We start from the raw sequence: 10,698 nt of genomic DNA, 5'->3' as shown, positions 1-10,698 counted from the left end.
CTCTATTCAGAAATGGAGAGTGGGTGTAATTTTCTTTCTTTGTGCAAGGTGTTTCTCCTTACTCTACATTTTTGTGCAGGTGTGGTTTTACAGGTAATTGCATACGCTGTTTTCAGAATTTCAATCAATCAGTTTCTACTGATACAAACAGTTAGATGCTTGGAGAACACCGTTATCCTCGCTGGATGAAATCTTCATGAGAATATCCACACCGCCTCATGCCTGCAGACGATTAGCAAGAGAAACTGAACTCGGAAGAAACCAACATCAAAATCCTTTTCTTAGTAAAGCTAATCCTATTAAATTAACACATTATATTTAATCTGGTTCTTCTTTAGATGCTGTTACACTTACTGTTTTTTACATTTTAGGCAATTTTAACTTAACAAGCAGGATTAGTGAGTTAGTTAATGAGCTTTAGAGGTGGCAGAGAGTGGATTTTGCAATCTTCAGCCAGTCTTAAACTAAGCAACTAGAAAGTATTAATGCATATTTTTGAAGCTGGCCAAAGAAAATATGACAAATTTCCCTATGGGAGCAAAAATGGCTGCTTGCATGCAGCTGAAATGTGCCAGCACGATATAGAATTATCTTAAAGGACGGCTCGTTTCCAAATCAAATGTACAGATTTTGTCTCTTTTTATCCATTTAGATTGTTTGGTGTGTCCCAGTTAGCTCAAGGATGAAAACATAACATTTTGTGAGCAATTTCATTTGGGAATTAATCTCTGTCTACCAAGCCGTACCTGCCAACCAACTGAAGCGTGAAGCTTGCAAACTTTACAGCTCCGGTGAGGGGATGGCATCCATGTTTACACGCCAACCGTCTCACTTAGCAGAAGAAAGTCAGAGGAGGGCTTGTGACGCTGTAACAGGATGTAAACATTGTAAATTGATATCTGTAGTATGATTTTCAACTCTTGCTAGCAATTGAAAGTGATTTTACACTTTTACACTATAATCCCCTCAGACAGACACACGTATTCTTTGCCTTTAAGCATCGGGGTGAAAAATAATGTTGAACTTCAAATGTATTTTTCTGCACAGGGCAAAGAGCCAACTAGCTTCATTACATTCAAAGAAGGCAGACATCTCAACAGCTTATAGGCCAAAGAAATAAAATCAAACGATATATTTGATTTAAACTCATCATCCAATGAAATGAAGCTGGGCTTCCATCTCTGCTGGGAGGCAACATTTTAAATTAGGGGGATGTTTTGGCATCCGCAGAGAGTTCAGGCCCCGGGTATATGACGGCAGTGATGTTTGCTCCTCAGTCAAAACAAAACTGATGATGTCACTCGTCATACAGTGTGCTTGCTGCCACCCTCAGTACATTCTCCACTCCTCTGTCTTTTATGTCCCTCCCCACCCTCTTTCTTTCATTCTATTTTACATAAACTCTTATTCTTACACAATTTTCATCTTCGACTGAGAAATGGCTGACGGGTGATGAGAAAGAGGGAAAAGAGCACAATAACTTTATGTCTATTTGAGTTTCTATCATCATGTTGCCATAGCTACAGCTGCTATATAGATTGGTGTCCATACGAGCCTGGTTACTGTTTAACCTCCCCACCCACATTTGCCCAGATTAGGAAAATCAATAAGATAACAGCAGCAACACCGGCCTTACCTTGCACCAACAACACCCTTCTCGCACTACAGCACCCTGCGCCAGACTTCCACATTTTACACCTTATGGTGAGGGGAGAAAATAGTGGATTTAAAACATATGCTCGGGAGGAAGGAGAGGACGACATGGTCAATGTAAACTCACAAGTCAGTTCAAGTATGGAACCATTTGGTGAGTACACACTTTTGCTTTTATCCGTGTGGCCGACTAGTTTAAAAAGAGGCTAAGCATGGCAGCTGCTTGCCTATTTTTTGCTTCTTGTTCAGTGTTTTTGTGCAACAGCTGCTTGGCTCCAGAGCTCTGCTGGATCACAAGGGATTCAGGGTGCAAACATCACCACCATACATGTCTGTCTTTTTCACACGGCTGTAATCCAGGAGGTGTGTCAGAGATATGGAGGTCGTTAAAAAAAGGCCATGGGAGCTGGGCCTGATGGAGATGATGGTTCAGGGATATTGAGATGTAAGAGCTGTAAGAGTACGGTGAGTGTGACAGGGCTCACAGGCTGATTTGAAACGATTTAAGCTAGCTCTGTTGAGAAGCTGTGCTCATGGACTGGATATTTTGTATGGAGTTCTTTCTGTAGAGTTACACTATCCATAAAAAGACTGACATTTTAACCTCACTATGACACTGTGACAAGCCTCTGCATTATTTTATGGCTACAATATAAGGTGCTGTGCAAACACAAAACAGCAGAAGGACACATCGCTGCTACAGGCACACAAACTGCACCTTTGTCATAACTGTTTTGAACCATCTCAAGAGAGGCCTTACTCGGCATCATCTCATACCAGCTGTCTGATGCAGCAGTTGGTGGGAGTTTCGTTTTTGCTTCTGCGGTCATTCAATAATAATTTGCATGTCACAACAGGGATGCAAATCCATTTAAACAAAGCTCTGGCCAAATGAGAAAAGAAAATACCCGCCCATTGTTTTAAGTCTGCCTTCGCTCGTTTATTCCTTCCCTCCTTGCTCCCCGTTTCTTCTTGTGCCACTATGCCAATTCGCTATATGTAGGCTATTTTTTCAGCGAAAGGAACCGCTACACAGAAAAGGTGAATTGTACAAAGGAAGGAGGTGATATTTTCACACATTTCAGTCCTAGTGACCACTGAAGTGAAAGTCAGTTCAGATAGTGAAAATAACTTCTCACATATGTGTCCAGCAGTATTTCAAGGTTGTCGCTGCCAGGCTTGCTTCTAGGACTTTGTGGCTGGCAAGCAAACCCCCTATGGGCTAGCTAACTGGGAATATACCCCATGCTTCTCCAAATTTTCTCTGCATTGGCCGGTTTACATCCAGCTCCATTTACCTTTCCATTTCAGTTAAGAGTGAAGCGACAGGGATAAGATTTCCAGGCTGCTATTTTAGTTGCTGACAGGACAATATTTTTATTTAATTTATTTATTAATTTATTAATTTTATTTAATTTATAATTCATGTTTTGTGAGGGGTTTTTGTTACGGCATAAATCTCTAGATGATTTCATTTCATTATGACACCGTACATGCAGCATAAAGAGAAACTGTATAGAACGATGAGCATCATGATTTTGTTCAGTTATACAGTTTTGTTTGATGTGTTATTTTGTCAGTTAGAATTACAGTCACAGGTCATCATCATGCGTGACACACAGAAAGAAAACTGTGCATTTTGTTGTCAGTGGTTGTATCGCACAAAGCCATGAGAATTTAAATCTACTGAGAAGTTAAGCAGGCTCACAGTCGTGTCCACAGCAAATTAATCCTGTTTCGGTAAAATCTGACCTTGATCTTGAGCACAGTTGAAGACACATTAGGTGACCATAATATGACACCCTGAAGGCTTCACACATCAGATGTGTAAAATGTGTAAGAATATTTTGTGCTTTAAAAATATTTTTTGGATTCACCCATTCTTAATGTGCAAATTCACACCGACCGCGTAATTTCACTGGACGAATTTGCAGCATTTATTTTTCTTCAGCTTTTTGAAACGATTCATCCGCCTCCTCAGATGTGGTCCCAACTCTGCCAACATGAGTTCAAACTGCCCCCCTGACATCCTGACATATGTATGAAAGCAGTTGTGATACAGCTTTAACTCCTGGTTCAAAGTATGAAATTCTCCCTGCTGCTGCTTTTTTCGGAGACTTGAATGAACCTAGAATCTTTGTTTCCTCCTTCTCCGGGTTTAGAAACAACAGGACTGGCTCATCGTGGCTTAATATCAACTTCTTTGTCCTCACATTTTCCTCAACAACACAGTGCATTCGGTGTGTGTGTGTGTTAGATGACAAGTTCAGAATCCGAAAATTCAGATTTTCATGTTGTTTTTTGCATCGTGCTCAGTAATAACCTAAAAACATAATACTACAGTTAACTGTGTTATCCTGTTAAATTTATACTGTTTATTAATGTTACAGACAGACAAGACCACATTAACATTACCATTTTATTATAGCCACTAGTTGCTACCTGCAGCTAACTGCTAATACTTAAATGGCTCATGTTAATGCGGACAGTGGCAAGGTCAACACTTCAGATAACTGTATAATACTTAAATGTTGTTAAAACAGGAGACTTACTGACCTCCCAACAGTCGTAATAACGACCAAGGCGTCAGTCTTTAAGATGCGTCATCGTGTTTGTAGTGCTACTGTTCATGCGATCAGCTTCTAGTAAGGGGGGAAAGGTTGTGCACCTGGGTACTTAGTGAAGGTGTGCGTCATCTGGAGCAGGTGAAGACGGCAGTGCTGGTATCGCAAATGCGAACTGAATGTGAAATGGGAATGTCTGAATCTGAACTTTTCTGACAACCCTATTCAATACATATGGTGCATATGGTATGTATGGTACCTGAAAAAAGGAAAGCAAGTATGATTGTGCTTTTAGAAGTTTGGTCACTTCTGACTTGACACACAGACTTATAGTTTGCTGCCTCAATACTCACCAAATGTACATTAAACCCCAAGTTTTATTCAAAAAAAGTAAAATAAGAAAAATACAGCACAGAGATCTTATATTTTACTTTTATGAATGTGCATATTCTAAAGTTTCCACCACGTCTCTAGTGACTAAGCAGCACAGACGGGCTGGGGAGGGGCTGAATTACTAAGAAATACAGTTTTAGTTTTCATATGATTTGCTGACAAAAGCAAAGCTATGAAAGTTATTCTTTAAGCTACACCCTATCGAGTCAATAATCTTGGTTGCTAATTTACAGAACTAGCAGACATTAAAAGCAGAAAACCTTTTCTTTTTTCTTTTTGTCTGGAGTACTGACTTCTAATGAATACAATAGTAAGCTTTTCTGAGAGGACTTGTTTACAGTATATGCTTGACAAATCTTCCAAAACCCAGACATTTATGTTATAAATACATTCTTTGGCAGTTGCGTAGTTTAAGCTTCTTTTTGGCCTAGCTCAGGTTAAACTATGCTTCTTTGTCCAAGCAAGCTACAAACCTCTGCTCATGTTACTTCTATTGCAAAACCGTATAATTCCACATCCTGAAAATAGCCTGCTTCCTACTGAGATTTTATCAAGATGATAAAATATATTATGATAAATTATGTCTTTTTTTAGCAGGTTTCTCACTCCTTCACACTCAGGTGCGGGCACAAGCTGACAAACCTTCTTAGCAAGGTGACTTATAGCTCATAGAACACACATAGTTTGTGTCAGACACATGGGATTAATTGCTTAACGGTCGCAGCCTGGACAAACTCCCAAGCCCTGCAGAGGGGCAGAGACACTTGGTGAATGCAAACATGACAACAGCCGTTGAACAGACTCTCAGAAGATATCTGTTTGCCTAAAAAGCTGAAAGACTTGACAGCAGGGCACATTCTACATTAAACACATAAAGCTATACACACAAAATATTTTTCAAGGCACTCTTTTTTTGTCTTTTTTGTTTTACTGGCATGTAGATGAGGATTTCTCATGATAATGCCATCTTTAAAAAAAAAATAGTACTTTTAAACACTGACACATTGCAATGCAAAGGTTTAACCTTCTCATAACTTCTGCATGAACTATAAACAAAGTAATGCTTACAAAGTTCAAATTTATACAATTATCAATTATTATTATTACAAATTAAATAATGAAACTTTCTGTTACAGGCAGAGGTTGTTACTGATAGGTCGCTAAAGAAGTAATTTTGTCCAAAAATGTGTTACATTTTTCAAAAGTTGGTGGCAGAACAGCCACTTTCGTTGCTTCAGTCGTGCATTTAATGTTTCAAGTGAAGCAATGTCATAAAATCTAGGTTATAAACAAGTCAAGTTCATTTACAGCTTTGTTGCAGCTCTGGATTGGATTATAAATATCATTGTAGATGGAGTTAGTATGGACAGGGAAATGACATTTTTTTGTTGCTTTTGGTGTTTATTGATGTGGCCGCTGCTTTGGCAGCTTCAAGATAATGTTTCTAGGTCAAAAATGAACTTTTCTATGAAAAGTTTTAATACTGCAATGTGCAGCAGAGTTTGTAATTGTTCACTCTTGCAGTAAAATTTAAAAAAATTGTACACTGAGGACATGTCCTCCTAACAAAACAGGCTACTGATAATTAACACTGTTGCCTCCTGGTTCAGCAACTGGCTGTGGCCTGTTTGAAGTTCAATTATTCTCTCTGTATCTGCATGGATTTCACCTGGGTGAACATTAGCCTACTTTTAAAAGTGAAAGCAATCAGTGACCTGGTGGAAAAGCAGCTACCGAAGAGTCAAATCTATATAATCCTATATAATTTAACTATGTCTAGAGCTAAAGAGCAAAGCTAAAATAAAGGAAACACTTAAAAAAAAGAACAAATACAGAAACAGGTGCATTTACTGGTCAGTATTTATTTCAAAGTGAAAGTATTGTTTGAAGCAATCATTTTAACAGTTTATACATGTACAGCTAATGTACTCTCTCAAAACAATGGAAGATTAGTATTGTCTTGTATTGTAGCCACATCCATATTAACAGTTACATCGAGTTACATCATATTGTTACAAACTGTTTTTCAAGTTCAAACTGTGTTACAATTTCTCTAGCTGATGGTCTCGCACATATTAACACGAACCAGCCACTGTTTAGATTATTGTCACATAAAAAAAATATGAATACACAAAAACAAGAAATAGTTTATAGTATGTCCATAAATATGGTCAAAATAAGTGACCAAACCTGAACATTTGGCCCACGGTGACTTGCCTGGGGGAAAAAAATATTAACATGTTTGCCTGTTTGCCCCTATAAAAATTCTCTGGCTCCGCCTCCATCCATTTTTATTTACATCTAGGCGTTCTCACTTGCAAATGTAGGGCTTTTACAGATACTCACACACTCACAATCAAAAATCATGCCTACTTTTCCCATGTGGCAAGACTGTCTGGAGGAATCAAACTAAATTACATAAATTGAAGTGCTCTTGGTCAAATTATAGCATTCTGTCATTCAGACATGTGTCACTTTGACTTTAATGTTCCTCACAGCTTCAGTCAGACATAACCAAGAAATAACCTGCAGCATTTGCACATTATGTAATAAGTGCAAGATTTAACAGCACTGGAAGACTTATGGGGTCTGAGTCAGATTATGACTCAAATCACAGATAAAATCACTCAGCTATTACTGAGTTATTGTGGGCTTTCTCCATAAGGAGCCATAATGTGATGAAATGAAAAGCCCTTTTTAGCAAGGCTTATCTAATGTCCACTTTTGCCACCATGAAATATTTGTTTTCTTTTCCATTCCTTTTATCACTTTGATAAATCAGTTACCTCATTTTAAAACTTTGTGTTGATCTTTCCCTTTAGCTACTTTGTAAGGGTTTTTCCTTATGCTGGGACATGACCCTTTGTATAGTGAAATAATATAAATAGCTGAAGCTTGTATTATGTTAAAGTTACATTAGTGGGTGAAGGAACCACTCAGCTAATGAAATGAAACTTAATCTGTGCTGACATCAAATGTGACATTTAACAAATTTCAGTGTGCCTCTTGGGTATTTAACAGAGGCAGAAAGCCCAATTAGCAACCCGTTTGGAGAGCAGGTATTATACACTGTTCTCTTGACACTAATAATCCGAGTGTTCAAGTCTCCAATCAAATCTCATTGTGACAGGCATTAGGGGATTATCCCCATGTGCCTTGGGCCCTTACAGTCGGCCTGGTGGCCCCAGCAAACAACACTATCCAGTAGCTGCTTTTCCTCCCAGCCTGCCTCAGCCTGGCCGGGCCTGGGAGAGGCGACGAGGCTCATGGGCCTTCACACAGCTGGTCGGCGCACTGTCAGAGCTCAGCTTTCCCAGGGATGTATGGCCAGGATGGAATCCTCCACTTTACCAACCCGGGTAAAGGTAAAAGACACATGAACTTAGTTGTAGTTTGGTTTTTTTTTCCCTGCTGTGTGTGTGTTAAAATCTTTGAGGTAAAGCTCCTGGAAGATTGAAGACAGTACTGTGAAAATGAACACAATATTCTGTTGTACTGTGAATTTACTGTTGCTCGAGGCTTTCAAAAGAAACATGTTGCAAAGCTGCTTTGACAAAAAAAAAGGTATTTTAATTCCTACCAGAGCTGCTTCTTTGAACATGTGTCACAATAAGTTGACTCTATCATGAATATTTTGGACGTTTCAGAGCTTCAACAGTTTGTGCTTTAAACAACTACTGTAGTAAGAACCTGGTTAACAGAGAAGTGAATTGAGAGTTGATTTGCTGAATGTCCACAAGATGGCAGTGATAAGCAATGATTTCATATTACCTGACACTGATGGAAAGCAACAGCACTGACACAAACACTGGACTATAAGTTGAGGGCCTAGTGATGGAAAGAAGCAAACCATGCTTAACCACCACCTGGACTTCCTTCCAGTTTAACCTCAATTGAGAATTTTTCATTTAATTCTACATATGACTTCTTCTCTTCTCAATTTCAGATGGGAATACTGTACTTTCCACTTGACTGCATTTCACATAGTTAAGCAGATTCATTTTGCAAAATACCCGATGAGGTTACATTGTTTCCATATTTTATGCTGCTTTCCCTCTACTCCACTACACTTTCTACGACACTACATTTATTTGCTAGTTGCAGTTACAGTTTACTTACTCAGATTATCAAAAACAAAACATGTAATGTATTATTATAGAATAAACTATGCTGATGCTAATTCCTGTGCACTTCATACAGTACTTTCACTTATAACAAGGTGAGTGCACTGTGCTATATTGTGACGCCTTGTTAAAAAGTAATTCTCCAGTGTACCATTCCAATAAACTGTTACCAAGTAATCCTCTACTGCACCATAGTAGCAATTTGTTACAAAGTATTTCTCCACCGTGGAGTGGCTACTTTTACTGAAATTAAAAAGTGGAGAATTTCCTCAAACATAACGAGAATGGAGTATTGTTTCACTTGGTGAGGGTACTGTTACTCCACACTTTCAGTACTTTGCTCACCACCCCTGACAGACCTGTTAAGGTGCCGCATAAAATGAGAACACCAGGTCACCTCAGTGACAGACAGAAGGACTAAAATGAGAACATGAGTGAGAAAAATGAGCTCACCGAGTTAATTCGCTTAACAATAAAAAAAAATTTGATGTTACAGATGCTGTGATGATAACGTCTTATTAAATAAAGACAACACTCTGTGCGTACTGTGTTCATTACAATTCAAGTTAAGATGCTGGGCAAAAAGCACTCTTGACTTAACGTTGACAGGGCAGCGCTGAATACTTCACGTCTTGTTATTCGAGCTGTGTAGGTTAAATGTCTATTGATTTGCTGCTCACTGAAGGACCTATAGAGAACTAGAGAGATAAAGGTGCTCCGAGCAGAGCTGCTGACAGAGGGGATTGGAAAAGCAGTCAAAATGAATCTTCAGCAAAACAGGGTTAATTATTACAGACCCTTATCACATGCTGTGATTGATTTACGTAGTGCATAGGTCTTCATGTTTATTGATGTAATTGTTTACTTATTTAGTGCACAGGGGCTACTTGAGGTTTTCAGTCTGACTGAAGTATAAACATGTTTTTGTCAATTTGTTTTTCTGTAAAGTGTGACGCTTTCAGTTTTATACTTATAAAAGACGTAGCGAAAGGTTGAGTGGCCTAATAAATCTTTGAGATAAAGAAATACTGGTGGCCTAAGTTAATATCTGTAAAGAAATACACCTTAGTAAAGTGCCTTTAAACAGAAATACAGTGTGGTCTGCTAAGTGGGTAGAAGTCACAAAGAGAAACTGGAAAAGGGTATTGTAATATAATTTTCCATCAGCCTATCTAATTTATTAGCTAAATCTTGAACCTCTTATAATATCATGACACAACTAATAGACGCTCTTGGTTTATCATTACATGAGAGCAAACAGTAATCATGAGGGCGATTTGACGACTTGCCTGCTCTTTCACTGAAAAGATTTTATTTTAGCCCCGGTGAAAATCACCTTCAGAAAGCTCATTTAAAAGTAAACCGAGAGTGGTTGTAAACATTAAATGATAAAACTTTGAAATCGTTTTAATTAACATGAAGACGGCTCTTTAAGGATTTCTTTGGCAATCCGATTTGTCATTTTAGCACAAAACTTTAAAAACTGTGTAAATAAAGGTGACAAACTGGCTTTTAATGAATAAGGCTTCGTGGGCCTCTGAGATCGCATTATCTTCTCTGTGTAAGTAGAATGCTAATATTTGACAGGAAAAAGGGAAAAATAAGATATTTATATGAGCTTTGTCAAAGTAATTTCCACTACAGAGGCGGGAGTAACGCACAACACAATTTTACTGAATAAACGTGCTCACATAAAACCATCAGAAAATGATGCAAGACAGTAATTCAATCTTCTTAAATGATAAATCTGCATTATTATAGGAACAGAATATTCCACTAGCCCAGAAAATATGATATTCCCCCACTCAACCACACGGGCTTGCATAAGCTGTGTTATTTGCAGATAGCTATCTGTTGACAAGGTCTTTGCCATGACACTCTACTCACCTATCTCCTCCATCTACTGCAGCAGGCTTTTTCTGCCGGCCTTAAATCTGCTGCAGCCAGCACATTGTTTCCTTCTG

This window comes from Neolamprologus brichardi, chromosome 20 (assembly GCF_056152115.1).
Source record: "Neolamprologus brichardi isolate AB-2024 chromosome 20, ASM5615211v1, whole genome shotgun sequence".
Taxonomy (NCBI): domain Eukaryota; kingdom Metazoa; phylum Chordata; class Actinopteri; order Cichliformes; family Cichlidae; genus Neolamprologus; species Neolamprologus brichardi.
Note: the sequence above shows the minus strand (reverse complement) of the source record.